This window comes from Canis aureus, chromosome 11 (genome assembly GCF_053574225.1).
Source record: "Canis aureus isolate CA01 chromosome 11, VMU_Caureus_v.1.0, whole genome shotgun sequence".
Lineage (NCBI taxonomy): Eukaryota > Metazoa > Chordata > Mammalia > Carnivora > Canidae > Canis > Canis aureus.
This window is the reverse complement of record NC_135621.1, coordinates 69,185,560-69,212,318: the sequence shown is the minus strand read 5'-3', so window position 1 is coordinate 69,212,318 and position 26,759 is coordinate 69,185,560. Positions and strand designations below refer to the sequence as shown.

The 26,759-nt window shown below is 39.1% G+C and overlaps 1 long non-coding RNA gene across 2 annotated transcripts; it reads right to left on the bottom strand.

Annotated features, from left to right (window-relative positions):
• LOC144323112 (uncharacterized) lies at window positions 1-26,403 on the bottom strand. 2 transcript variants are annotated; one of them, XR_013388648.1, is made up of 6 exons: window positions 26,320-26,393; window positions 14,851-14,891; window positions 7,165-7,229; window positions 4,414-4,585; window positions 2,113-2,241; window positions 1-1,990 (listed from the first exon to the last, which is right to left on the bottom strand). It is a non-coding gene; the product is annotated as an uncharacterized LOC144323112 (long non-coding RNA). The 2 variants fall into 2 exon arrangements; XR_013388646.1 differs by lacking the exon at window positions 14,851-14,891 and having other exon boundaries at window positions 26,320-26,403.
• Between the last annotated feature and the right edge of the window lie 356 nt (window positions 26,404-26,759).

Genomic DNA, 26,759 nt, shown 5'->3' with positions numbered 1-26,759 from the left:
TTAAACAATCTATTATTGTTTAAATTTCCAGAATAGGAAGTGCTTGATTAATAAGAAAAATGCATGGAATGAGGATAGATGTATACATTGGAGATCACACGCTATGGTCACAAAGCCTGAAATGCGTGCAGGCATCCATTCATTCCATGGATATTTATTGAGCACCTATGATGTGCGTTGTTCATGGTGTGAAGATAGAGCAATGAAAAAGTCAGATGAAACCCTGCGATCATGGAGATTACATTCTAAGTTGGGAGACGGGACAATAAACGTTCAAGTTCTTAGAGTAATACTATGGTGAAGAATAACGGAGGTGACAACATAGTGATAAAGGAGACAAGACTGTAGCTCTACTAGATGAAAAAGGCTGTGATGTCCCTTCCTAGTGAGGTTAAAGCTGTGAGGAGCAGAGCAGTGTAGCGTCTATGTCGGTACTACCCTTATCTAGGGTAGCGTAAGTGTCTTTGTTGATGGCTGAATCACGTAACTGATTCCTCCCCGTGAATGAGTTAACTACTGGTAGGATTCACAAACCTTGCTGACACAAAGGTTATTAATAAGTTAGAAAAGTGAGGTACACACATGCTAACACAAGAAGGAGGAGAAAAGAACGTGCTTATTGCACCTGTCTTGAAAATGGAGGTCAACCAGCGGTGTCGAAGGAAGGATATTTCAGGGCTGGAATAGAAGTGGAACAAAACAGGCTTCCTGAGGGAGGAGAAAATGGAGTTTGGACTCTAAAAACGGGTAGAGTGTGGTTAGGCAGAGATGTGCTGTCTCTCCTAGAAGACCATGAGCCTCCTGAGAACTGGCCATGTTTGTCCTCTTCCTGCCCTCTGTTCATATCTATGTTTTGGCAATTATCTTCTCCCCATGAGCTATTTGTAACAAATTACAGAGCTCTTAGGGCAGGTAGGGATATGAGAAATGTGTTGAGACAGTGTCTGAGACTAAGGGTAAGATGTGGGGTTTAGGTTCCTTCCAGCCATAAGATCTTGGACGTGACACCTAATTCCCATGAGCCTCTCTCCTTATTTGAAGAAGTGGTACAATAATCATTTCTCTGTCTCTTTCTCAGGACTACCATGGGATTTAAATGGGGGAAACGGGAAGCTAAGGGAATGTTCTGGGTGACTGTAAAGGGCTACACAGCCATTGGGGGCTCAGAGGCATGCTTCCCTAAGACTAGGCTACACAAAATAGGTCCCACAGGGGTTTTAGAAGGCACCTCATCCAATTCCCAAATTTTGCAGATTAGGGAAACTGAGGCTCTGGGAGGTTAAGAGACATCTGTGAGATCACACTACTACTTAGTGGAAAAACCTACTTCTGTCTCTAGTCTATGGGCGCTGGGCCTCCCGCATTCTCTTGGTTGGGCCATAGTGATGACACCTGCAGAAATGCCTACCGGTTTCACTTCAGCTGTACAATTAGTTTTGTGGTCCCAGCTGAAGCCCGTATCCTGTTCGCTCTGCAGGTAGTATTTTAGCCAGCACCTGGGAGGTGTCACTGCCTCCCACCCCAAGCACTTTCCATGTGGCAAGACAGTAAGACTTATAGCAGACTAAACTGAGAGAGTGTTACCTACTTAAACTGTTTTTCTGACTTAATAAGAATTTTTCATCTACAGCAAGCCATTTTAAAATATTGTCTATACACAAACAGTCACTCTGAATAATAGGTCTGCACACAGTAAATGTCACCTCTCTAAATCACACGAGACCTCGGCGGCACAGCAGAGGAGCCTCCATAACAGTTTAAACTCCAGCCTCCCATTTATTATGGATGTGTTTATAAATCTCAGAGGGCACTCTTCCGCCTCCTGGGAAATCCAAAAACAGTGCCGTTGTTTGTCAGGGTGACTTGTCCAGGATGTTGAGGTCCCGGCCATCCTTCTTCCATCCAGATCCCATTTGATTCCAAAGTGGGCCAGCCAAGGTGGTTGTCAAAGGTGCCATTTTCTCATCGTTAATGACAGGAAAAGTCAGTTCTAGAAAAAGTAGATGGGGTTGGAAAAATGGGGTTTAGACAATGCCTGTAGGGGCTTGTTTGCTTGCTTTCTTGCTTTCTCTCTCTCTTTCTCTCTCTCTCTCTCCCTTTTTTTTCCTTTACCTTGAATAAATGATCTTCTCCACAAAAGTGCTTTGAGTTTCTCACATGAGGGAAGCAAAGGACAGCTTACACAGCAATGGCATTGAAAAACTCCTTAGCCGTTCCCATCTGTCTTGGTTAGTATGAATACTTTAGCATTAAGTGGAGAAAAGGAGAATCCATCAATAGTTAATAACTGACCTTAAGATGGGAATTCAAAGTTCACCACAATTACACCCAAGTGTCAGAGAACACACATGGGACATTATCAATATATTTGACTACAAGAGCCTGGGATGGCAAATTTAAATACCATCAGAGGAAGAACTAGGCATTATTTTTAATGAGAAAATATTGTTACCATATCCAGCGGCCCACGCTAAGATACTCAAAACCAAAATTCTCAGTTGGCAGCGATTGTGGAAAGGTAAGCATAATCTAAAAGAGCACCGAAGAGTCAGGCTGAAATCTCATCACGTGTCCAGGGTATAAACAAAACACTCCATAGATTCGAGGGGAGACTGTATTTAAAGGTGAAAATACGCTTAGGTGAAAGAGAAAGAGAAAATGTGTTTGTGCAGGATGGAACAACATGGATCCGCATCAAAGAAATGCAACCTAAAACCATGATGATTTATCACTACACTAGAAGGACTAGACTTTAAAAGACTGACAACACCAAATGCAGGACAACTGGAATTCTCTCGTACGCCCATACGCTCACATACAACCACTGTGGAGAGCCATTTGTCAATTCCTTATGGCGTTAAACACACACATACTTATGACCCAGCTATTTCATTTTTGGGTATTTCCCTTGGAAAAAAAATGAAAAATATATGTTCACAAAAAAAAAAAGATATGTATGAGAGTGTTCACAGCAGTTTCATTCATAATGGCAAAATTTTGGTACTAACCCAAATGTCCATCACAAGGAGGAGTGATGACCGTTAGGCCATAGTCACAGAACAGAATAGTACTCAATACTACAAAGGAGTGAATCACAGGTACTTAAAAGTACACAGATGCATCTCATAAGCATTGGTTGAACAAGATAAACTGGACACAAAAATCACATGCTATATGGTTCCACTCATGTGAAGTTCAAGAACGGGCAAAAGCAGACTGTGAGGATAGAAATAGGAAGAGTGGTTCCCTCTTGGCGGGGAGGAGGACGAAGGAAAGGCGTGAGGAAACTCTCTAAGGAGAGAGTGATGCTCGGTGTTGGTTGTTAGTTAAACAGGTGCATGTACACAAATTGAACTTTAGACTAATTTCTCCTCATCTGAATATATGCGATAGTATTTCAATGAAAACAAAATATATGTGTGTGGGAAGAGAACCGTGGGGCTCCTTGTCTCCCTGGCACTCCCTGTTACGAAGCCTTCAACTCAAAGGCCTGCAGCATCAGGGGCGAGGCAGGACTGCAGGATCTCAGGGCCCAGCCCAGACCTTTCAAGTCAGAATACGCAATGGGCGCGAAGGCCAGAGAGCCCTGCACACGTGAGCGTCTACGAAGTATCCTTACAGCGGTTGTCCGTCCGTCTGTCATTGTCTTTAAGAACAAACCACAGTCAATTCATCATATTTAAGGCAAAAGCAGCATCCTTTAGGAGGATTACATCACCTCGACTCGTGTAATCCTGAGGTTGCTGTTAACGGAAGCGCACTACGCAGCCCTGTCTGGGCCGAGAAGGTTCTCTGTGCTTAAAGAGAGAGAAGCAGACTCGGAGAACCACCGACGTTCAAGCTTTCGGTGATGGCCACACGGGAAACCTTCTATGGCTCCTGTTGCCCTCATCTCTTCACTTGCCCTAACTGTGTCCATTGGGGGGCCTGGTTCTCCACTCCTGCTTCCAGCTCTGTGAACTCCCTGGTATCTCTCCAGTAAACTCTCTTCTGATTACGTTGTCTCGGTTTGGATTCTGTTGCTTGTGACCCAAATCCCTGACTGATGTTCTGTATCAACTGGCCCAAAATACTTAAGGAATCTAAATGCAGTTTTGTTTTGTTTTTTTTTTTTCACTGCATGACCAAAACCTTTCGGTACTTTCTGTTTTCTAAAGGCTGGAGAAAACTGATTTATGGGACACCAGGGACCAAGACAAAAGATCACCTTCCAATCTACTCCTCTGCTGTCTCGTTTCATCAACACGATTCTCCGAAACCTTGAGCCAGAAAGTCTATCCTCCATAAAATAACTGTGCTGGGTGAGACCATTCACAGATACTGTTCTTTGTACCCAAAACGACAAGTGGAGAAAATCAGTCGGGACCCTTAAAAATCAACTGCCAAGAAGTAAAATTAATTTGGAATCAATACCTTGGCAAGCTGTTATCTGAGTGGCCCGCTCACATCATGAACAGAACTTCTGAGGAAAATACGACATTGGCTAGATTCTGGGGGACAAAAGTTGTCTTCTGACAGAAGACTGATGAATATGTCATAGACTACAGATGACTTTTGATTTTTTTTTTATTGCATGGGAATCTTTCTGTGAAAAGAATAAAAAGCTCATTAATGAATTTTTTCATTCAAATGAATATTGGCAGGTAGTAAAATAATTCTTCTGTTATTGTAATTCAGTGAAATTAGTTATGGGAAAATCTAATCAATTTTTACATAAATACAGATGATTTTAAAAGAATGACTAGACTTTTTTAAACTTACTGATTTTCAATTACATACAACACTCTTGTTAACTCTGTATTAAGAGAGACACCGACAATCCTTTTCTTTTCATTTCAATGTCATCTACAAGTGGGAATTATTCTTAAAAACGTAAGTTAATGTTTAAATTTGTATTGTGATAGACTAGATGGCAGAGGGCCTTCAGCTTGATTTTCCAGAAGTAGGTATCATCAGAGGGGGTCGGATGTGATACAACCATATTACCATATTAACCTATTATTACCATAATAGGACTCATCACAGCCATGGTTACAAAATGAAATCAATTATTGCCATATGTTGATGGAGGCATTTTCTAGGACCAAGGAGCATGGCACAAAAATAGCTTAAATGACAGAGGAAGGATTTCATGGCAGCTACCACCAGTTGCCTACCTGAATCCATTCTTCCCTTGCTTACTAATAATAGAACTCGAGTTTTTCCTGGGCCATGACAGATCTGCAAAAATACTGTGTTTCCCAGGATCTCTCACGACTATTGATGCCAATGAGATATAAACAGAATTAATTATGTGGGGATTCCTGGAAGGCTCCATAGAGTACTGACTATCTAGGTGGTTCACCCTTGTCTCCAACCCCCATTTCTTTCTCCTCTGTGCAGAACATGGATGTGATGGCTCGAGTACCAACTGCCATCTTGAATGATGAATAGTCCTTGAGGCTGGAAGCCCTGTGCCGACTGCTAATCCTGCACAGAGATTCAGAGCTCTTCTGCCTGGGGCTCCTCTGTTAGGTACAACGTAATCTAATTCTAAGCCATATAGGGTAGAAGTTAGTGACCGTTTAGATAGATTTACAAGTCTTTAACATTTCTTTATGTCACCTCTCCTGATTCGGTGGTTAAGACCCTCAGAATCATAAAATTTTAGAACTGAAAGGAATCCTAGAGAACATCTAGGTAAAATCCTCATATTATTCGTAAGACAAGGCCCAGAGAGTTTCAGTGATTTGCCCTAGACCCTTCCAGGAATAACTTATCAAGTATCCATTATTATCAGCATTTATCAAGTACACATTGTTATGCCTGTCGATGAGACACTTTCTAGTACCCAGGAGGTCATTCTTTTCAGGATATCTCATGTGCCTCTCAATTCATTGCTTTTCCTTCTTCAAATCTATAAAGAAGTGTAGATCTAATATATACTTTAATAACAAAAATACTAGGGAGAGAAGCTTGCCTTTTTAAGGTCTACCATACTTCTCATAATAAATATGGGTTGACAGAGAGTCAATGATCATTTTGATTCCATTGGTGTGTGTGTGTGCACGCGCACGCGTGTATGCGTGCGCTTCAAGGATAGATAGTGATAGTGTGAAAGCCATTTTTAGAGAAAGCATCTCAAACTGCTGAAGGAGAATGATGCCTGACAAGCATTTCTTTTATTGAATAATCCAGTTTACAAATGCTTCCAGACTGAGGAGACCTGACTAGGTTAAAAATATGACAACCACAGTCAAAGCCCACATGGAAAGTGTGCTATGAATTATAAAGGTAGAGACGAGAAGGTTTCTCCTCAATGAACTCAGCTATTTTAGTAGATCCTCTGGTCTAGATCTATAACCGTTCTCCTTTATAGCAAAACCCCATCCAGGATAAAAGGAGAGGGTTAAATTGCTCTAAGTACTTTGCAAGATGTGCTGCTCATGCGTGTTTGGAAGATTATGAAGCACTGAAGCCTGGGTACGGACAGACAGCTGAAAGTAAATCAAGGGAGCAGTTGGGGAAAAGGCACTTGAGTAGCCAACTTGCCTGTTTCATAGATCCTTACAGGGAATATAGGCATGCTGGGGCATTTTTGTCTTAGCAATTACTACTGAGATTCACCATTGCAGTGATCCACGGGGATTTGCTGAAAAGGTTAATGGCATCTATCAGATTTACAGGGTACAACAAGGAAGTTGGCACATTCCCTCGGTACGAGGCGTAATGTCACCTGTGTGGGCTGAGCAGTCCACATTCATTACCTTTCATTGGCCAAAGGGCCTGGGTTTTAACCAGCCCTAGAATATAATCCGTCAACAGTTGAGCATTCATAGCATGAAAAGTAGCAAGGGAGATTGGAAGGGAGAAGATAGCACAACTGGCATATTTTGCTATCAGCTGATGGACCTTCCAAGAAAGTCAAGAGAGCTCAGTGCCTGCTATGAAAAGGTGTAAGATCAAGGTGAAAATAAATACCCAGATCCAGTAGTGCAACTCTTTTAAAAATAACTTCATTAACACATCCACAGGCATCCTACTATAGCTCGGTGTAAAGCTGTTGTTTCTCATCCACTCACTCTTACACAGAGTTTTCAAAAAGCTGTTCAGATTTGTGTAAATATGTAACTATAATTGGCTTTTCAATTTCACAGCTTATCAAAGGCAGGAAGGGGGGCTCACCAACATTTCAAAGACAATAAGCACATTGGATGCAATGGTCCATGATTCTCCCCAATGTTTTTAACCTGCGATTGGAGAAACAGATGGTTAGATTTTCTAGGAAGCTTAAAGCAGAAGCTGAGCTAATACAAAACTGCTCAGCTATCAGACGGGGCAAATCCATTCTGTCGCCTTTTTTTTTTTTTCCTCCCAAATCACAACCCATCAGAAGAAGGATTTAGCTTCACAAAAAGATATTTACCAGGAAGCCTTCTGCAGAAGAGAAGGGCATGCTTTGTTAAACCAGATGCATTTTATTTTTCCTGGAACCAAGATTTATGAAAGCAGTATGCTCATATTTCTCCATATACAGTAATTGGAACTCATTATGCTAATTGTATTTCCATTATCACTAATTAACAATCAGAGTGACCTGGCCCACAGTCTAATTTGTCTTTAATCTGTTTTTGTATAGGGAGTTTTACCCTGTAATTTCAAGGTGATAATTCTATTCAGTGCAACTTTATGAATTGCAGAAGGTAACACTTTGGATGCCTGATGTTATCCTTTTGCCACTGTTTGGGGGTAAAATGGGGAAGCAAATGGATATACTTGCATGTGCCGTCTCGCTGATGAAATAGGTGCTTGACCTGTGACATCATAAGAGTGCATATCCTTCATAATTCTTACTCAGATTAAACGCCCAGTCAAAGCAATGGAACAGTTGCTCATACTGTTCAAACCCCAGCTCTCAATCTAGAATATGTAGTACTTAGTGTAAGAAGCAGTTGACATTTGCTGTCATCAAGAAGGAAAATGGGTGTTTCAAGTACTTTCTAATGATTAGTTAACACCTTATAAATATTTCCATGTGACAAATCTCTTGTAAAGAAAGAAATGACAGGTTTGGATCATCAAGAAACTTGCTTCTCATAAAAATGAGGTATCAAAGTAAGAGATGAGATGCATTTATGGTATTCTCTCTCAGAAGATGTGTTTATTATTTATCAGGCAAATTTAGAGCCATGGGATGTTATGAGGGAAAGGGAGCTGGATTCAGAGCCCAAGGTTCTGAAGTCAAGTCCAGTTCCAGTGCTCAACAGAAATCATCCTTCTCTCTGAACTTTTGTACTTTCATCTTAAACACTGAAATAATACATTGGAGATAAATTATTGAGACGGCGTTAAGCAGTGGTTAGTGCAGTGAGGACTTGGGAATCTGAGTGAATTCAAATTTGGACTCCACCACATGTTAGTTGATGGCCTTAGGGAAAGCCTTGGCTTCCTAAATATATTTTTAAGTGGATATAATAACAGTTCCCTCTTCACCGAGCTGTTTTGAGATCAAACTAATCGAAATTAAAATATATAAAACGCTTTGCCCCGTTCCTGCCACATGGTAAGCACATAACAGCGGCTCGCTCTGACACAGGAGGAGCAGCCATGTGATAGTGCTTGGTAAACAAGAGAATCTCCTCTGTTGTGACAGGGCTGTGATGATCGCCTGTCAGTAAGGCGCATTGTTTCATTCTGGAGGTTGGAGCGAATCATTGGGAAGAAAATACTGCTGTTGAAAAGGACTAAAAATCATATTGGGAGACAGAGGAATAAAAGAGAGAGAGAGAGCACTAAGAAAACTGAACCTGAGAAATTTACTCTAGAAAATATGCTTCTACTTAGCCTAAGAAACCTGGGAAATCTCAGATCCACCTTCTCGTAGGTGGACGTCCAATCCGAGTAAGCAATGATCCAAACGGCCTCTCTGAGTTTCATCAGTTCCATCGTCTTAGCCTGATTGACTTGGTTTCCCTTTGTGTGTCTTTTAGAGCGCCACTGAAGTTGGCAACGTTGAGGTCTTCTTGAAAAAAAGGAAGCCCTTCTGTGATCTCCTACTCCCGCTGCTCCCCGGCCCTCTGCCAACACTTGCAAATCAGTTGGACCCCTGTGCCTCTTCTCTACACAAACAGCCTTTTCATGTTCCCAGGGAGCCCTGTTTCTTAGCTTGGCCTCTTCTGCTTAACGGAGAGTTCTTCTGAATCCCAGGGTCAGATGTAATTGTACCTCTGTAGCACACCCTGGTTTCACACACTCACAAAATATTTGGTTCTCCTTGTCCATGGCATAAATCACAGGATATCACCTAATCAACGAAATAATCTTAATCAATGCTTCACCGTCTGGCTTTCCATAACAATTCCAACTCCCCGTTGATGTTTTCCATCTTCCCTTCTGTTAGACCAGATGGTGCATGTTCTAGCCTCTTTATTATCTTTTTCTGACCATAGTACTCTGTCCAAAGATCATTGTAGGAAACCCGACGGCAGCCCTGGCCCTGTCCTGTCTGTTAAATCTCGCCATGGCTTAGGCAGCCTTTGCTAATGACTATCCTTTTCTAAATCTGAGCTTCCTTCCAAAGTCACTGACTGGCTAGTCCATAATTACTGGATAACGCAGCCACTCTGGTCTTCACACATCCAGTGTGAGCTCTCTTTTCCAGGTAGAAGCGGACTCCAACTGGAGGCTTTCCATTTGGCCTGACACTCTCACGAGGAGAGTCTGCGATCAGCATCTACCAACAACGGCAGTATCTCCTATGCTACTAATAAAGGGAAAGGATCATCTCCCCTCTATGCTGGGATGGAAGAAGCGGGACCGTAATGTCTTTCTCACGTACAAAATCCTGGCTTAATTATATTCATCTTCACTGACAACAGTTTTCCACTTATCTTTCTGGGTATGAGCCGTAACGCACATTAAAAAAAAAAATAACTTAAAATAACTGACATATCGGAACATCAGTGGCACTGTGACATGCAAAAAAGACAATTGTGAGTCAATTAAAGCCATGGATCATTTTATTTATTTATTTATTCATTCATTCATTCTTTCATTCATGTATTTTTATTGGAGGTCAATTTGTCAACATATAGCGTAACACTAGTTACGCTATAGTGCTCATCCCAAGTGCCATGGGTCATTTTAAACAGTGACCATCAAACCTATCCTTCCCCTGCTGTGTGTGTGTGTGAAACTATCAGCACCAAATTCATTTCAAGATAACGATATACTTTTTTGGAGAAGTCGTTTTAAAAATCATAGCCTCAAACAAGCTGGTCCTCCAGACTTCAGTCTGGTCTCCCCAAAACACAAATTCACATGATACAATAAGCAGAAAATATAACAGACACACAGGGTTGAAAGCAAGCATTGGTATCTAAATTCCAAAGAATATGCATCAGTCGCTGAGCGAGTAGATATGCTAACTTGGCACCATTTTTCTATGGTATCTGACAGCACTGAAAATCACAGTGCGGAGAGATTTTTATCACAAAGGATTTTCAATTTGTTGTTTAGGAAGATAGATCTGCAAGTATCCTCTTTATCCCTAATGACTATAGAATGTAAATAATCTTGTTATAACCATATTTCATGTAAATTTTCTCTCTGGATGAGGTAGATTTCCTTCTAGGCAATTTCTTTCCCTCTCTCTCTCTCTCTGACCAGAAAGCACAATCCGTGCTCCATCCCTTGGTTAAAATGGAGTCCAGTAAACCCAAAGCTTGGCCCACTTGGGCCATCTTGCCGTGGGGACACGTCAGCTGGGTGGTCTTACTAGAACAAGTCTCTCTCACATCTCCATCCTGGCCACATGCGAAGGCCTTTCTGGAGCACCCCTAATCCACGTTGGAGTCTCAAAGCATCTTCCAATCCATAAACAAAAGGTACAGTTAACAGGCTGTTGCTGGAACTTCCCGTTTCCTACTTACCCACATGATCATAACTCGGATATCTAGGAAGAAATATCAACTGGGGCCATTTCTTTTTTTTCCTCTCCGGAAACTTAGGCCAGTAGCGTAGAACACAAATTTTACCCCAAGCACTCTATCAATTGAGGCTAATGTGGTTAACTTCTTCTCTGAGATTTAGTGCAGACTTTACGTAATTCCTATTTTACTGGTGAGGTTTCTAGGATTTGGGACACTTTTAGTGCTCCTTTTTCTATTCAAGAGGAGGAATAAAAAATTTTTTTCCTGCAATTTGTAAGTACATTACTGTTCTCCATTTGCACACTGTCTGATGGTTTGCATGTGGGGGCAGCCAAAAGGTCTCAGAATCATTTCCCTATAAAACCATTTCCTCACTGATAAGGCTTCCCATAAGCATGGCTGAGGAAAACGAGGCAGACTGGATTTCTGAAACAGTTTAAGGAAACATCTTCCAGATTGAGCAGTACACTCCAGGCTTTAATAAAGCATCTAAGGAGCTCAAGTTTTCCTCAAGTCATACACAGGGAAAACTCTTAATGTCTCCCCTTTCTCCTATCATTATTTGAATATGGCCTTCATCCTGCACATACTCTGTGATCTTGCACCTAATTATAATTTACTTTCTATAACCATAAAAGTATTATTAGATAACCATCTCTCTTTTTCTTAAATTCCAGATTTTTAAAATATTTCTTTCGGTGTCATTCTTACTCCAAGTAGAATAAAAAAGTTTATTAATTTAGCGAAGACTTCTAAAGTTCTTTTAGATATGGTCTCCAGTTTGTTTCATGATTCCAGATCTTTTACACTTTTTATCATTTCATTCTTACACAAAGCAGAAAGCAAAACTGACTTAAGTAATTTATCCAGGACCTTTATTTTTGCAAATCCTACAGAGAGTCCTCACGTTTTATTTAACACATCCCTTTGCAATCTTGTTTCTTGGCAAGAGTCTTCCCCACCCTACTCTCTGCCATGCACAGGCACACACTGCCCATGAAACCTGAGCCTCCAGATCGGTAAGCAGGATGGACATTAGGATTCCCAACGTGAATGTCATGGGATGGTGTGTGATGTGTTCCTAACAAGGATGGTGATTTCAACTTCATTCAAGATTAGTTTGTGCTAACCTATCCGCACCTAGTGAATGTAGATGTTCATTTCATTCTCTCATCCCTGAATCCATTCATTAATTTGATATTTATGAATAAAGTCTACGTGTGATAATCCCTTTGAGGCTCTTAGGATATGGGCTGATGAAAATTTAGTTACTGACCCGGTGGAGCACATAGTTTAGATGAAGAAACCACACCTAAATGACTGAGTATGAATTTATGAGAGCTGAGACTTTGTTAGCCCTCACAAACAGCTCTCTTGGTGCCTAGAAGTGCCTGGCACATCCAAGGTGCTTGGTGAATATTTGTTAAATAAACCCATGATTAATAGGACACAATAGTGGCAGAGGCTTAGTCTGTCTTTTCACTGTTCCATTCCTAGCACCTAGAATAGCACTTGGTTCATAAAAGACATTCAATAACTATTTAGCACCAGCACTGTGACTGTATATGATATGATACCAGTAATTATAACAGTAATAAAGAAAATATACCAGCACTTTTTATGTCTCAGTATACATCTGAAAAAAAAAACAAAAACCTTAATCTGCAAAGCAACCTGCTGAGGTAAGAACTGTTACTATCCCCATTTTCAGATGAGGAAAAGCTAAGAACTCACCCAAGGCACACAACGCATACTTATGGAGCTGAGATTTGAAAGCAATGGCCTTCTTCAAAAACACATCCTCTTAAATACTTTGCACACCTCCCAATGTGCTTTTGCTCAACTGACTTAAATTTAACCTCAACCAGACTTTCAAGAGTTTTGAATAATAGGTTTAACAGTTTAAATATCGTTCTCTGGTGTTTTTTTTTTTTTTTCCCCTCTTACAGATCTTGATACTCCTATTTCTCTTTAACATAGGTCACTCCATAGATTCCTCACTCATTGAATGCTTCTGAGATATATTGTAGAAGGATGACTCCACCTATGGTTTGCAAGAGATATGAAAGAAGGAAAGAATTAAAAGCAAGAAAGCAAGTAAAGAGCCTGGAGAAATAGCTTGGTAATAGGGACTTCCTTGAACCAAGTGATATGAGTGGAGATTATGTGCTCAGTCACAAAGATTGTCTAGCTGTGGATAGTAAAGGAGGGAGAGATCATGCCAACAGTTTAAGCACTGCTGACTAATGGACAAGAGGTAACCCTGATGGAAATTTAAAAATTGTCCCAGAATATACAGTCTAGGGATGCCCAATCTAAGTATGGTTTTTGAAATGTTGGCTCAAAAGCAGGAGTCAGCAAACTCCAATCCATGGGCCAGATCAGGTCCATCACTTATTGTGGGAAATAAAGTTTTGTCGAAGCGTGGCCACATCCATTGGTTTGCACATTGTCTATGACTGTCGCTTCTTTCCAGGTACAACAGTGATGTTCAGTAGTTGCAAAAGAGACCATATGACCCACAAGTCTTCAGTATCACCCTTGTTCAAAAGTAATGATTAAATTCTAACAGACTGTTAGAAATACTGCTTGGAATCCCATGTGCATGTCCTTGATCATTTTTCGAAAGTGCACAAGTATGTTTCTAAATGTTCAGTTAATCAATCAGTGTTGTTAAGCTCTGATACGAAGATACACACTTTGAAAATAAGTCCCCTTGATACAAAAATGTGTGCATATTTCAACCTAACCCTGGCAGGGTCCCAAGACAGGCACCTATAATTGAATCCATTGGTTCATCACAATTCACAAATATGTACATAGCACTGTATTTAGGGTTGAATGGGCAGTGATGAGTGCAGGGGAAAGTGGCAGTTGGAAGAAAAAAGAATAAAATTATAACCTCACTGAGATATCAAAGTGGCCAGAGAAAGGAATACCACCAAATAGAGTCCATTTCCTTGGCCTGTCACATTCTGAGATTTCTTCTACACTTTTCTCTTTGACCTAGCCCAAAGACTGCCTTTAATTCCCTTTCCCTCCGCTGAATAGGGTAAAGTGAAAAAAGCACTTCTTTGGGAGGCCAGAGACTCACATTCTGACCTGATCACATCCTGGGTGATCATGCTTGTTGAATCATTTTGCTTTCCCGACATTAGTTGCTTTTTCTAAGTAGTGGTAATTTCTTATAAGTTGAATGGCCAGAGAATGCCGACATTATCATCAGAGATCATTTTCAGGTCTAAGATCTTTGTTTTTGAGGCTCTGGCCTTCCATGGATATCTCACCACACTGACCCCTTTTGAAATGCCGTATGTACATTGATGCCTTATGCAGTAGGTTGGGTACATCCCCCCAAAAAATATGTAGATGTGATCTTACTTGGAACAAGAGTCTTTGCAGATGCAATTAAACTAAATCTCAAGAGGAGATCACCCTGGATTAGAGTGGAGTCTAAATGCATGACAGTGTCCAGGAAAGAGACAGAAGGAGAAGATAGATACCAACAGACCTAGAAAAAAAGAGGTCATGTGAAGTTAGAAGCCGAGATTGGAGTGATGTATCTATAAGATAAAGCTAGAAGCATAGAACAGATTCTCCTTTTAAGCTTCTAAAAAGAACTCAAGCAATGGTGAAACAGTCTGCAAATAATGTCAATACACTGAGAGTTGAGGCAGAACAAAAAAAAAATAGAAAAATTAAAAACCTCTCTATCCCAAGCACCAATAATGGAGGCTAAGCAATTATACCTACAAATTCTCGTTGACAGGTCTTTCCTAATGGAAAATCCTGAGATTTTAAGCACTGTGACTTTACAGAAGTCAGGTTGGTTTAATGAGGAAATTGTTAATAAAAAGACAATCAACAGTATTTTATTTTGGGCACTTACTCAGTATTTCACAGATCCTCAACAAGTTTTGAGGTAAGTTAAAGAACTGACCTGGCCAATGCTTTGATTTTTTTGACTTCTGGCCTCCAGAACTGTAAAAGAATAAAATCCTGTGGTTTCAAGTCATCAAAATTTAATGGCAATTTGTTGAAGTAGCACCTTATCAAATAATTTTAATGCACCTTATTAAATAATTTTGGTTTTCTAATTCTCTATGCCACTAAAATTGGAGCATTGCTACCTGCTTTATTTGTTCCTGCTTTATAGATTGTTCTAATATTTTGGTATTATTTGTTAAGTAATAAGTCACAGACCTTGAGGAAACACTACTCCCTTCAAGGATTCTTCTTTAAAGAATAAAGTTTTCTAGCATTTTATAGAAAATACATTTTCTTAGCTAGAAATATCTTTTGGAAAACACATCTCGAAGCTTCTATTGGAAGCTTTTAGAACTACCTGCCAAAAAGTTAGCTGTAGATATAACTGTTTGTTCAAAATCCCATTCTAGTGTATTAAACACACACTGCAATGTAGACAATCCATGACACTTGCTTTGTTTCTGGACTCTAATGATCATGTATTCAGATGGTTTTCCTCCTTGGAATGAAGGTTTTAAAATAAGGTGTTTTCCTTTTCAAAAATAAAAAGAAAAGACAAAGGCTGAGTGACTGGCTTTATTTTGGAATTTTAAATGCCCAGCATTTATGGATGTTAACTCACATTTATTAGCAAGATTTCATCAATTATGTAATAGATTGCTAAATGTCACTCTTGTGCTTCACTCCCAAAGTAACTACATGCTATATGCTTAGGAAAATATCATATAATTATAAAGTAATTCTGTGTTCTAGTAGATTACTTAGTAATTATACTTAATACTGTAGTTCCAATAGTGATTACTATGAAAGCTCATTATAAAAGGCAGAAATAGTCACATATGTATTCTTAATTATATCTGCCACAATAGAAGTTAATGTTAATTGAAATGATTTATAGTTATTATAGTAACTCAATTAAAAGTATATACTAGTAGTGATAACCAACCTTCCCAAGAACAAAGTGTCAAATTGTTGTCAGAAAACTTAAAGGAGAGTCAGTATGGACCTCATTCTGTTTGGTTTTCTTTTCTCAGAAAATATTTCCACCATTTTCTTCCTATGAGCTTACTCATCATCATCTCCCCAGTACTAGGAGAGCACTTGGCATCTTGAAGTACCCCACAAATGAATACTACATAGATGAATAAATAACTTGTAATATTTATTTTGATCCATCTAAAATAATTTTTAAGTGGATTGTAAATTCTAAATCAATGTTCTTAATATTTAAGTCATTGGACCCTTTGAGAATATGATGTAAAAATTCCTGTCTTTCCTCAGTAAATTGTTTGTAAACATAGGTTTTATAAACATTTGCAGAAAACACTTGCAGAATGTTCAAGAGCCCCCCTGAAGCCCATTCATGGAGTTCAAGTTAAGAACAAAAGCTCCTAAGAAGAGTAGCATTTTTTTAAAGGTTTTATTTATTTATTTTGGAGAGAGAGCATGTGCGCGTGCAGTGGGGAAGGGCAGAGGGAGAGGGAGAGAGTGAATCTTAAGCAGGCTCCACGCCCAACACAGAGCCCAATGCAGGGCTTGATCTTAAGACCCTGAGATCATGATCTGAGCCAAAATCCAGAGTCGAATGCTTAACTGACTGAGCCCAAAAAAGGAGCATTTTCTGAACCTTAGTATCTATACCATCCGGGGCCTGGGCCTAGATACATTCCCAAGGAACTGATGGTAGCTTTCTTTCCTGGTTTTTCCTTTCTCCATTAAAAATATACGTGGAAAGTTAAATCATGTTTCACTCATAATTTATTTTGCTTCACATCCACCTTTAAATTGTCTGGGATGGGAAATGGTACAAAATCCATGTCTTTGATAGGAAAGGACAAACAGCATACATTTCTAAACACGAATATAAAGCCCGTTAAAAAGATGTGTGAGATGTCGTTTCTGGTTCACAGGAAATATTTGGCTACATTACCAGAACCTTCTTCTTCTTCACACATTCTTAAGTGCAGATACCAATAAGATGTCACTAGTGGTAACCAGCCCCTAAAGTGCCAGACAGAGGCAATGCCATTAAAAGGCTTTCTATCTCGTTGAAGAAACAATGACCATGTTCAAGAAACACCACATAATGATACTGAAGCGCACAATTATAAATGCTACTGAATCCAGAGGAAAGGGCATGTGGAAGGTGAGAGTAGCTGGGCAAACTTCAGAGTCAAGGTTGCAAAGGAACAGATTCTACTTTACATTGGCCAACTTCATATCAGCGTAGACATGAGTGTGAATATGGACAGAATGAAACAATTATAAAGATCTGAGATCTGAGTTACAAACGCCTAAGAGCAAAGTCTAAGAGGATAGATACTATCTCAGGAGGCCTGAAAGTCATATATATTTGGCCGTATCTCTGAGGTTCCAAGTACCTGCGACCTCAGACTATTTCTCATGACATTTCCCTGTCTTTGCCTGTGATGGGATGGGGCTTAAATGTGAGTTCTGAGAGAGTTAACATAGAAGAGAACACAACTGTCATGTTATTCATTATATCAACAGGGGATTTATTTCCAGTCCCCATTCCTTAGCGGTACAGAGCATCTTTCCTAATCTACATAATCACTTGTCAAGATGAGTGATTTCTATCCACTTGTCAATGTTGCTGGGTTGTTGTTTTTTTTTTTTTTAACATTACCTGAAAAATTGGTTTAACATATATTAACTGAAATATTTGTCTATGCAACTGGATATTGTGGATAGATAAGTTTGATAGCCTTTGCTCTCTCCTGGAAAAAACCCCCCTCCCCAAATGAGTTCAGTACTCACAAAAATGAGCTGAATTTCCCTAGAGAATTAAATTCATTACATTCTTGCCTCACAGAGATGGGTGATACCTGGATACACAAATACCCCAACTCAAAGCCCATCATAGCAAGAAAACTATTCTGAGAGGGAAAGAGAAATCTGTTCCCATTGATGGGTGTATTGCTTAGACATGTCTTCATCTCAAAGTAGAACATTTTAGAAAATCCTTCTGCTACACAACACCAAAAAATCAGAGCAAATAGTTGATATGGGCCACTTCTCCTAAATATGTGTAAGTCATCTCATGGCCCAGTGGTGGATCATAAAGGCTCTGAGCTTAAAAGATCCAAATGTACTTTCTTGACATTTGACAATAAGAGAGACTTATGAGTCACAGTCACAGACTCTCATTAGAACTGAAATCGTAGAACACTTCCAAATATATTCTTCTCCCTTTTACCTTTTATTCTCATGTTGAAAGTCCTATGGCTGTCTTATTTTCTGATTTAGTTCTAATTTCATATTTTGATATATTCCGATCAAATTCCCAAGGACATGAAGAATACACACAAAATTGCTCAAATATTAATTTTTTAAAGCAAAATATCCCCCTGCAGGGAAGAAAAGCCACTTAGTAGAATCAAGTTTTCTTCACTTGTTCCTCCCCCGAGATACAGTCATCTTCCACCAATCAGAGTCTTTTCTTGCTCCTCATACAAGGCACATTTAAAGGAACCCAAGAAAAACCATGCAAGTAGTTCCTCCTGTTTTGCTAGGTGGAAATTAGGATTTGGGGGGTTTAGTGGGCCCTGGATAGTCAGACAGTATTTTCTAAAGCTGACCCACGGAGACATATTTGATTTCTGAATGGCTGAAAAATATTTTATGTTTTTTGGTTAAAAACTGTTGTTAAGGTACAGTGGACATTTCATTAAAAGAAAATCTTTCCCATTTTTCCTTGACCCAATATCCATCACTAAAATAATTTACATAGTGGTGGAAGTTTCCCAAATTTGGTCATTCAATAGACTCTTATTAGCACTTAGTTGGCAGTGGGCTGAGTTCTAGGCACTGGGGATGGAGTAGGGAACATAATAGAGAGAGCTGAGTCTGAGCAGGGAAATCATCTGTCCAACAAGACCAGCCCCGCGACTCCCTGAAAAGCCCATGTTCTTGGTTTCCCAGGTCAAAGAAGATACAACTTCTTGGGGGTACTTCTGTCAAACTAGAAGTCTTAGATGCAGTGACTTTGTTGTAGGTTTTTCTTTCTCTGAGAAAGTCTACATTATTATGCACATTATACGTTCTTTTTGGCTTCATCACTTAGATATTTTCTATTAAATAGGTACTACTTCACATTATTCGAAATAAATATTTGATCAAATGCTTCCCTTCCACACTATTCGTTCAATGCTTTCCTATTCAACCAAAGTACATTACCCATCTTCCACTGTGTAACCGCCATTATCCCATATCTTTTGGAGTTTCATGATCCAAACACAATTAAATACAGATATATAGTTGTAGTATATATGTAGTTTTTCTATCTCTTTTTTTTTTGTACAGAAAAAATTAACATTCATACATACTGTTCTACTGTTTTCACTTAATCATAAATCTTGGCATCTTTTTATGCTGGTAGAGAATTGCTTCATTGTTTCTTAAAGCTGCATCGTTTGTCATTATGTGGATGTACCATAAATAATATTTGTCTGGCCCATATTGATGGACTTTAGTTTTTTTGTAGTCTTTTGCTGTTAAAAATACCACTGACATGAATAAACTTGGTCATATGTCATTTCTTATGTATGTAAGGATATCTGTAAGGTAGATTACTATAAGTGAAATTTCTGGGTCAGTGGGTACAATCATTTGTAATTTTGATAGATATTTATAAATTATCCTCCACCACCTAAACAGGTTTACATATATACCAGCATGTTTTCACATAGCCTTAATAAAGAGTAATGTTGCTGAACTTTTTGATTTTTGTCTTCTAGTAAGTAAAAATGTTACAACAGGGTGGTTTTTAATGCGTATTTTTCTTTTTATGAGAGAAGTTAAATATCTCTTCAAGCGTTTAAGAGACATTTGTGTTTAGCTGTGGAGGAACTGTTTTACTGTTGATCAATTTTCCTTTTGCCTTTTTCCTATTGGATGTATGAACATCCTCTTAATTTTTAGGAGCCCTTAAAATCAGGAAAATTAATCCTTTGTTGAACAAATGAGTTACAGATTTTTTTTTCTGAGTTTGTCATCGGTCTTTTAATTTGGTTTTCTTTTTTTTTTTCTCTTTTTAAATTAACTCTTTAATTTACATAGTTACAGAGTTCCCATATACCTCACATCCAGCTTCCCTTATTATTAACATCTCACATTGTTATGGCACATTTGTCACAATTAATGAACCAATATTGATGCATGACTTTAAGTTAATAATTTATACTAGTTTTGTTTTGCTGTTGTTGAAGAAAAAATTAACATTAACCATTTTAAAGTTTACAACATTATGTACACTTTATGTCCTCTATTTAGCTCCAAACATTTTTATCATCCTAAGAGAAAATCCCATACTCATTATGCCGTCACTTCCTATTCCTCTGTCCTTCTAGTCCCTGGCAACCATCAATCTGCTTTCTGTCTCTATTCTGGGCATCTCATATTATTGAAATCCTACAAAATGTAACTATTGTGTCTGGATTCTTGTAATTAGTGTAATGTTTTTGAGGTTCATTTTGTAGCATGTCTCAGTACTGCATTCCTTCATATGGCTGAGTAATAGTCTATTGTATATATACACAAAATTTTGTTACCCATTAATTCATTGATAGACATTTGAGTTGGATAATATGGTAATTATATGTTTAAGTATTTGTGGAACTAGCAAGCTATTTTCCACATTTTACATTTCTACCAGCCATGTATGATGGTTTTAATTTCTCCATATCCTCACCAACACTTGTTATTTTCCATTTTCCTGTTTGTTTTGTTTTTTATAGTCATGCTAGTAGCTTTGGAGTAGTATCTTATTGTGGTTTTGATTTGCATTTCCCTAATGAACAATGATGTTGAACATCTTTTCTTGTGCTTTTTGGTTACTTACACATTCTTTTGGAAGAAATGCCTATTCAAGACCCTTGCCCATTTTTATTTTTTTTTAAAGATTTTATTTATCTACTCATGAGAGAAACAGAGGCAGAAGCAGAGACACAGGCAGAGGGAGAAGCAGGCTTCCTGTGGGGAGCCCGATGTGAGACTCGACCCCAGGACCCCCAGATCACAGCCTGAGCCTAAGGCAGATGCTCACCACTGAGCCACCCAGGCATCCCAAGTTGTAAGAGTTCTTTATGTGTTCCAGATACTAGATCTATATATGAATATATACGTGAATATATGTATATATATGATCTACAAATATTTTCTGTAATTCTATAATTCGCTACTTCTGTAATTCGGCAGAACCACCCTGTTTTGATCATTGTAGCTTTGTACTAAGAGTTGCAATCAGGAAGTACAATTCCTCCAACTTTGATCTTATTTTTCAATGTTGTTTTGGCTACTAAGGGCCCCTTGTAATTCCAAATGAATTTGAGGATTGGCTTTCCCATTTCTGCAAAAAAAGGCCATTGGAATTTTAGTAGAGATTCCATTGTATCTGTAGATCATTTTGAGGAATATTGCCAACTTAACAATATTAAGTCTTCCAATCCATAAATACAAGATATTTTCCCATTTATTTAGGTCTTCTTTAAATTTTTTTTTACTAATGTTTTCTGGGATTTAGTATATAAGTCTTGCACTTCCTTTGTTAAGTTTTTTCCTAAGTACTTATTCCTAAGCCAATTTCTTTAGGTATTACATAACTGAAACTATCAATATCTTTTATGATTTTGGATTTTGAGTCATATATGGCTATTCTGTTTTGAGATTATAATGGAATTTCCCTATATTTCTTTTCAGAACTTCTATGACTTCATTATTATTTAAATCTTCACTCCATTTGGAATTCATTTGGTTGTAAAGTGTAAGTATAGGTTATTTTTCTCATTTGACTTTCCAATTGCTCTAACATCATTTATTGTATAGTCCTTTTTTTCATCACCAATTTAAGATGTTACCTTTAATCAGATATTAAATTCTATGTGTGCTGGACTTTATACTGGACTTTTTATTTGGCTTGTCTGTCTAATTATACTCCACCATCACACTATTAGGATTTTTTAGTTTGTTTTAACATCTGGTAGGGCTAGCCTACTCTGATGGTACTTCTTTCTCATAGTTAATCTTGTTTGTTCTTTCTTCACATGAACTTTAGAGTCAGCTTATTAAGTTAAAAGAAAACCTTATTTATTTAGATTTAGAAATTAACTTAGAGAAAATTTACGTGTTTATGATGTTGAGTCTATCTGTTCAAGATTTTGCTATACCTTTTTGTTTGTTCATGTCTTCCATTGAGGCTGTTAGTAATATTTAAAATGTGACTTCATATAGGATTGGATCATTTGTTATTATGTTTATTCCTTGGTATTCTATCTTATACTTTACTCTTATAAAGGAACATTTTCTTTCACCGTATCTTCCTTTTTTTAGAGAGAGAGAGAGAGAGAGAGAGAGAGAGGGGGAGGAAGCATAAGAAGAGGAAGAGAGAGAATCTTAAACAGGCTTCACTCCCAGCGTGGAGCCCAATGAGAGGCTCGATCTCACAATCCTGAGATCATGACCTGACCCAAAAGCAAGAGTTTTAACCAATTAAGCCACCAGGCATCCCATTCTTTCATGGTATCTTCTGACAGGTTTTTGTTTGAAATTGGTTTAATTCATGAAAGATGCAATAAGTGTTTATTTTCACAGATGATTGGTAAATAACTGCTAACTCTTCTAGCTTTACCCACAAACATGTATCTTAAATTATAGCTTCTTAAAGTCAGTATAAAATTTATCTTTTATTTAATCATAATTTAAGCTCTAGATTTGAAATAAGAAAGATTTAAAAATTGAAGCAATAATGTCTATTATCTCAATCTTGTATATTTTTTAACTTTACCATTAATGTATATGTTTAATTTATGTGCATATGAATATACATATGTATCCAAACATACATCTATACATAAAAACCTACACATGTATTTCTAGAGTGAAAATATCATTGATGTTGCCTTAGTTTTTGCTGGTAGAGAGATGTGTTGCTTCAAAATTACATTTGTGGAGCAAAGACTACTTTAGAAATAACTTTGAAGTCTGAAACGTGGACTTTCCTCAGCTGTATATTGTATTGCTAATAGATTTGTTTGTTTGTTTGTTTGTTTGTTTGTTTGTTTGTTTGTTTGTTTTTACATCAGCTCACGGTAAAAACGAGGGGCTTCCTGACTTTCAAAGAAATGGCTGATTTTTGTCATTCACTCCTCCAGTCTCCATGGCAAATTTTGTTGATTCTCTTTCTGATATTGTCAGCATCTCTTTTAATTCTTCTTGAAAATAAGACTCTTTAAGCACCTGGGTTCAGTGGTTGAGTGACTGCCTTTAGCTCAGGTCCTGATCCTGGGCTCCTGAGATCAAGTCCTGCATTGGGCTCCCTGCAGGAAGCCTGTTTTTCCCTCTGCCTAAGTCTCTGCCACTCTCTGTGTGTCTGTCATAAATAAATAAATAATTTTTTTAAAAAAAAGAAAATAAGACTCTTCTTTTTTATTTATTCGAGAGAGAGAGAGAGAGAAAATAAGCAAGGGGGAGATTCAGGTGGAGAAGGGGAAGCAGATTCCACGCTGAGCAGAGACCCTGACACAGGACTGCGTCCCAGGACCCCAGGATCATGACTTGAGCTAAAGACAGACACTTAACTGATTGAGCCACTCAGGCTCCTCCCAAAATAAGACTCTTCTAAACAATGAGGAAATAGGCAAAGTAGTTGTTAGCACTTACATTTTTGAATAGATTTGTTAGCCATTTTGGGCCTCCTATCACACAAAAAATTTAAAACTTAGAATTCAGCATGGCTATCTAACAAAGACAGCTTTTTAAATAATTAGTTCATTAACTTGTTTATTTATTTGTATTTATCAAACCAGCTCATACGCTGTAAAATCTATCTATCTATCTATCTATCTATCTATCTATCTATCTTCCTAAAAGATATAAGCAGTTTAAAAAATTAAACAGAATCATGTGTAACACAAATAGGCATGCAATGACTATTTGGTAGAAAAGCGAATAAATGAATTAATGATTCAATAAAAAGATGGGCTTTCACAATTCATTTTGTATAGTTTAACTTGTGCTTTATCACCAGAAGGAAGAACTGTTCTTTGCTCCTGCTACTAAAATCTAGGAGATCAGGAACTTTGCCATCATTCGGTATTAGGCTTTTACGGATTTTGTGTATTACCCTCTCCTCGCTTCTGTTGTCAACTATGATGAATGATACTACCATTTGGCCATAATCTCTTTGATGTGACATATCCTGTAATATTAAAGGAGAAGTTCTCAAATCCGGAGGAGATAGAAGCAACAACTCGATTGAGGAACATTTGGAATGGTGGGTTGGATCAAGATAGTGGTGGTCCAAGAATAGTTACCAAACTTTCACTGACTGCAGGAAGGAATACGGTATGGCCCTGGGTTACCAGGCACTCAGTATTGTTCAAGCCCACATCCAGCAGCCATACAGGGGTAAGATAAGCCAGACCTTTGACTCAAGAGAAATATCATAAATGCCTGCTTCACATTGTGTCTCTGAGAAGGAGTCAAGGAATCAAGGCAGTCATGACATTTGACCCCAAAAGTTCAGATCTACTTAGGATAACTGTGACTCATAGACATAAAGCAACAAAAGAGCTACAGGAAAAAATACATAATTTTTAAAAGGTGGTTATCTATCAACTCCCAGTTATTCAGAGGTAGAAAGAACATTACTAAGATGGTGAAAAGTAGACACACGTCAGGCACTGATTTTCATGGCATGGTTATAACTGAGTGCCTGAGAGCCTTGAGATTCACAGTTTCTGACTGTCCTCTAAGAATAGCTGGTACCCCTTCAAAGTCTTGAGGTCGGAGCATTATCCCACATCTGGGGATGGGGAGCCCTTACCGTCCACCACACCAAACAGGTAACATACATTGTTTCATTTAACCTGAAAACAACAATATGAAATACTTCCCCTGCCAGTCCCTGTTTTATAAATGAGGAAATAAAAGCTAAGGAAGACTCAAAATCTTGGACACCAGGAAATAGTTGATCTGGAATTTGAATCTCAGTCCCCTGCTCCAGGATCCAAACTCTTTCATTACTATCTTTTTTTTTTTTTTTTTTTTCCTGGAATAAGATTGAGGACTTTTAAACAAGATGAATAAAGAGGCAGATAAAGGAACTTTCATCTGAGTACAAGTTCTTTTTTCTTCTTTTTTCTCACATCCCACTGAAATTCTTAATATTTTCCCCTTTCTTCCCCAGTTCAAAAAGTCCTAATACAAAATACAATAAAACTATATTATTACCCCAACCTGTAGACCCTATAGGTCAATTTTTCTGCTGGCCTGGTCTAAGTGTGCACACAATTGTGGTCTATGAAAGAGGGGATCAGCTTCCCTGGGGCAGCTATAAGGGTGCTGCATGCCAGGGCCCAGAGGTCAACAGAAAGGCTGTCCCTGAAAAGCACAGATGACGGATGGCCTGAATGCACAAGGGGCTCTGGAATGCTCTTTTATCTTAAGTCACAGTGCTCCCCCAGCCCCCGGCCCTCCATTCCTCCCATACCTTGCTTCCCATCCCTCATGCCTATGGATTTACTCTTCTTCCTGGCTTTGATTAGCCTGCCCCACGACCAACCTCTACCCTGCTTTCCTGTCCTCCCTAAGAGCCAAGAGCCCTCCAACATGAGGGAAACACTCCATCATCATGATGGGAAGTGTCAGGTGCACAAGATAAATGCAAATTTCATGGCACCACTGCCTCATTCAGCCAAGTTTTATGAGACTGAGAAAAGTTGGAACCTTATGCTGTGGGGCCATTTGGTTGGCAGGGAGCAAAACAGACTTTATCCAACACCGTCTGTTGGCAGCTCTGGCGCTAGATTTATAGAGAGAGGTGGAGATGGCTCTGGCTATCGAGCCTGCTGCTCAGCCAGCTGGGGGCCTCTCAAGTGATAGAAGAGTAATGGCGTGAATCCTGTGAGAGAGCATCCTACTGAAGCTCTCCCAATGGTGTCTTCAGGATCCTACCTCAGGTTGAAGAGGCAGGCCCCAGTGAGGCTGGCCTCATGCACAGAGGTTGAGCGTTCCTAAAATTTCTAGCTTCTCTTCTCCAGTGCCCACAATGCTCATGAAACCTGGCATCCTCAGCAGGGCTGGGGCTGGAGAAAGATTTCTCTGATGAGCAACTAAGTCTGTTTTGTTACTCGTCTTCCACTGAGTTTGTGGTTTTCTATTATAGAGGACATTGCTCCATCTGCCTCCAAATCTATTATCCGGAGGGGGCGTCTGCCTGCGAGGAACCGTTTGACACAGGCTGTGACAGGATGGCAAAAAAAAGCCCTAAGCTCTGGAGCCAGACTGCCTGAGTCTGAATCCAGCCTCCCTCCCCCACCAGCTCTGTATGGACTTAGGCAACTTTTTAACTCCTTTCCATCTGAGTTCTCTTTCTGTAAGGAAAGCACAGTCACGACAGCCTTACCTCTTCATGTAGTTCGTCGGGCTGAGTAAGTAAAATACAAAAAAGTGAAGCACTTAGAACAAGGACTGACCAACGGTAACCCCCCCCCCCCCGGGGAATCTGGCCCCTGTTCCTTTGGCAAATGCCCCCGCCGCCTTCTGGCACACGTCGGTTTCCCCACCTGTGGGAGTCAGTCTGAAGACCCGTGGTCGCAATGAGAAGTTTCGAAAAGGCTCCTCAGCACTGCCTAGAGGTTCACCTTGACCGTCAGGTAGCACACTGAGGAGGTTAGCTCCAGATTCTCCGGGTGGCAGGGCTGAGGAGGTGAAAGAAACGTGAGTAGCTCTGTGATCTTGTCTGAGAGTAGCCATCGCCTCCTCACAGGTAGCGTAGCCTCTGATGGAAGGCTAGTGGAGAAATGATCTTTTCTGATCCTCAGATACACAATGGTAGTTGAAACC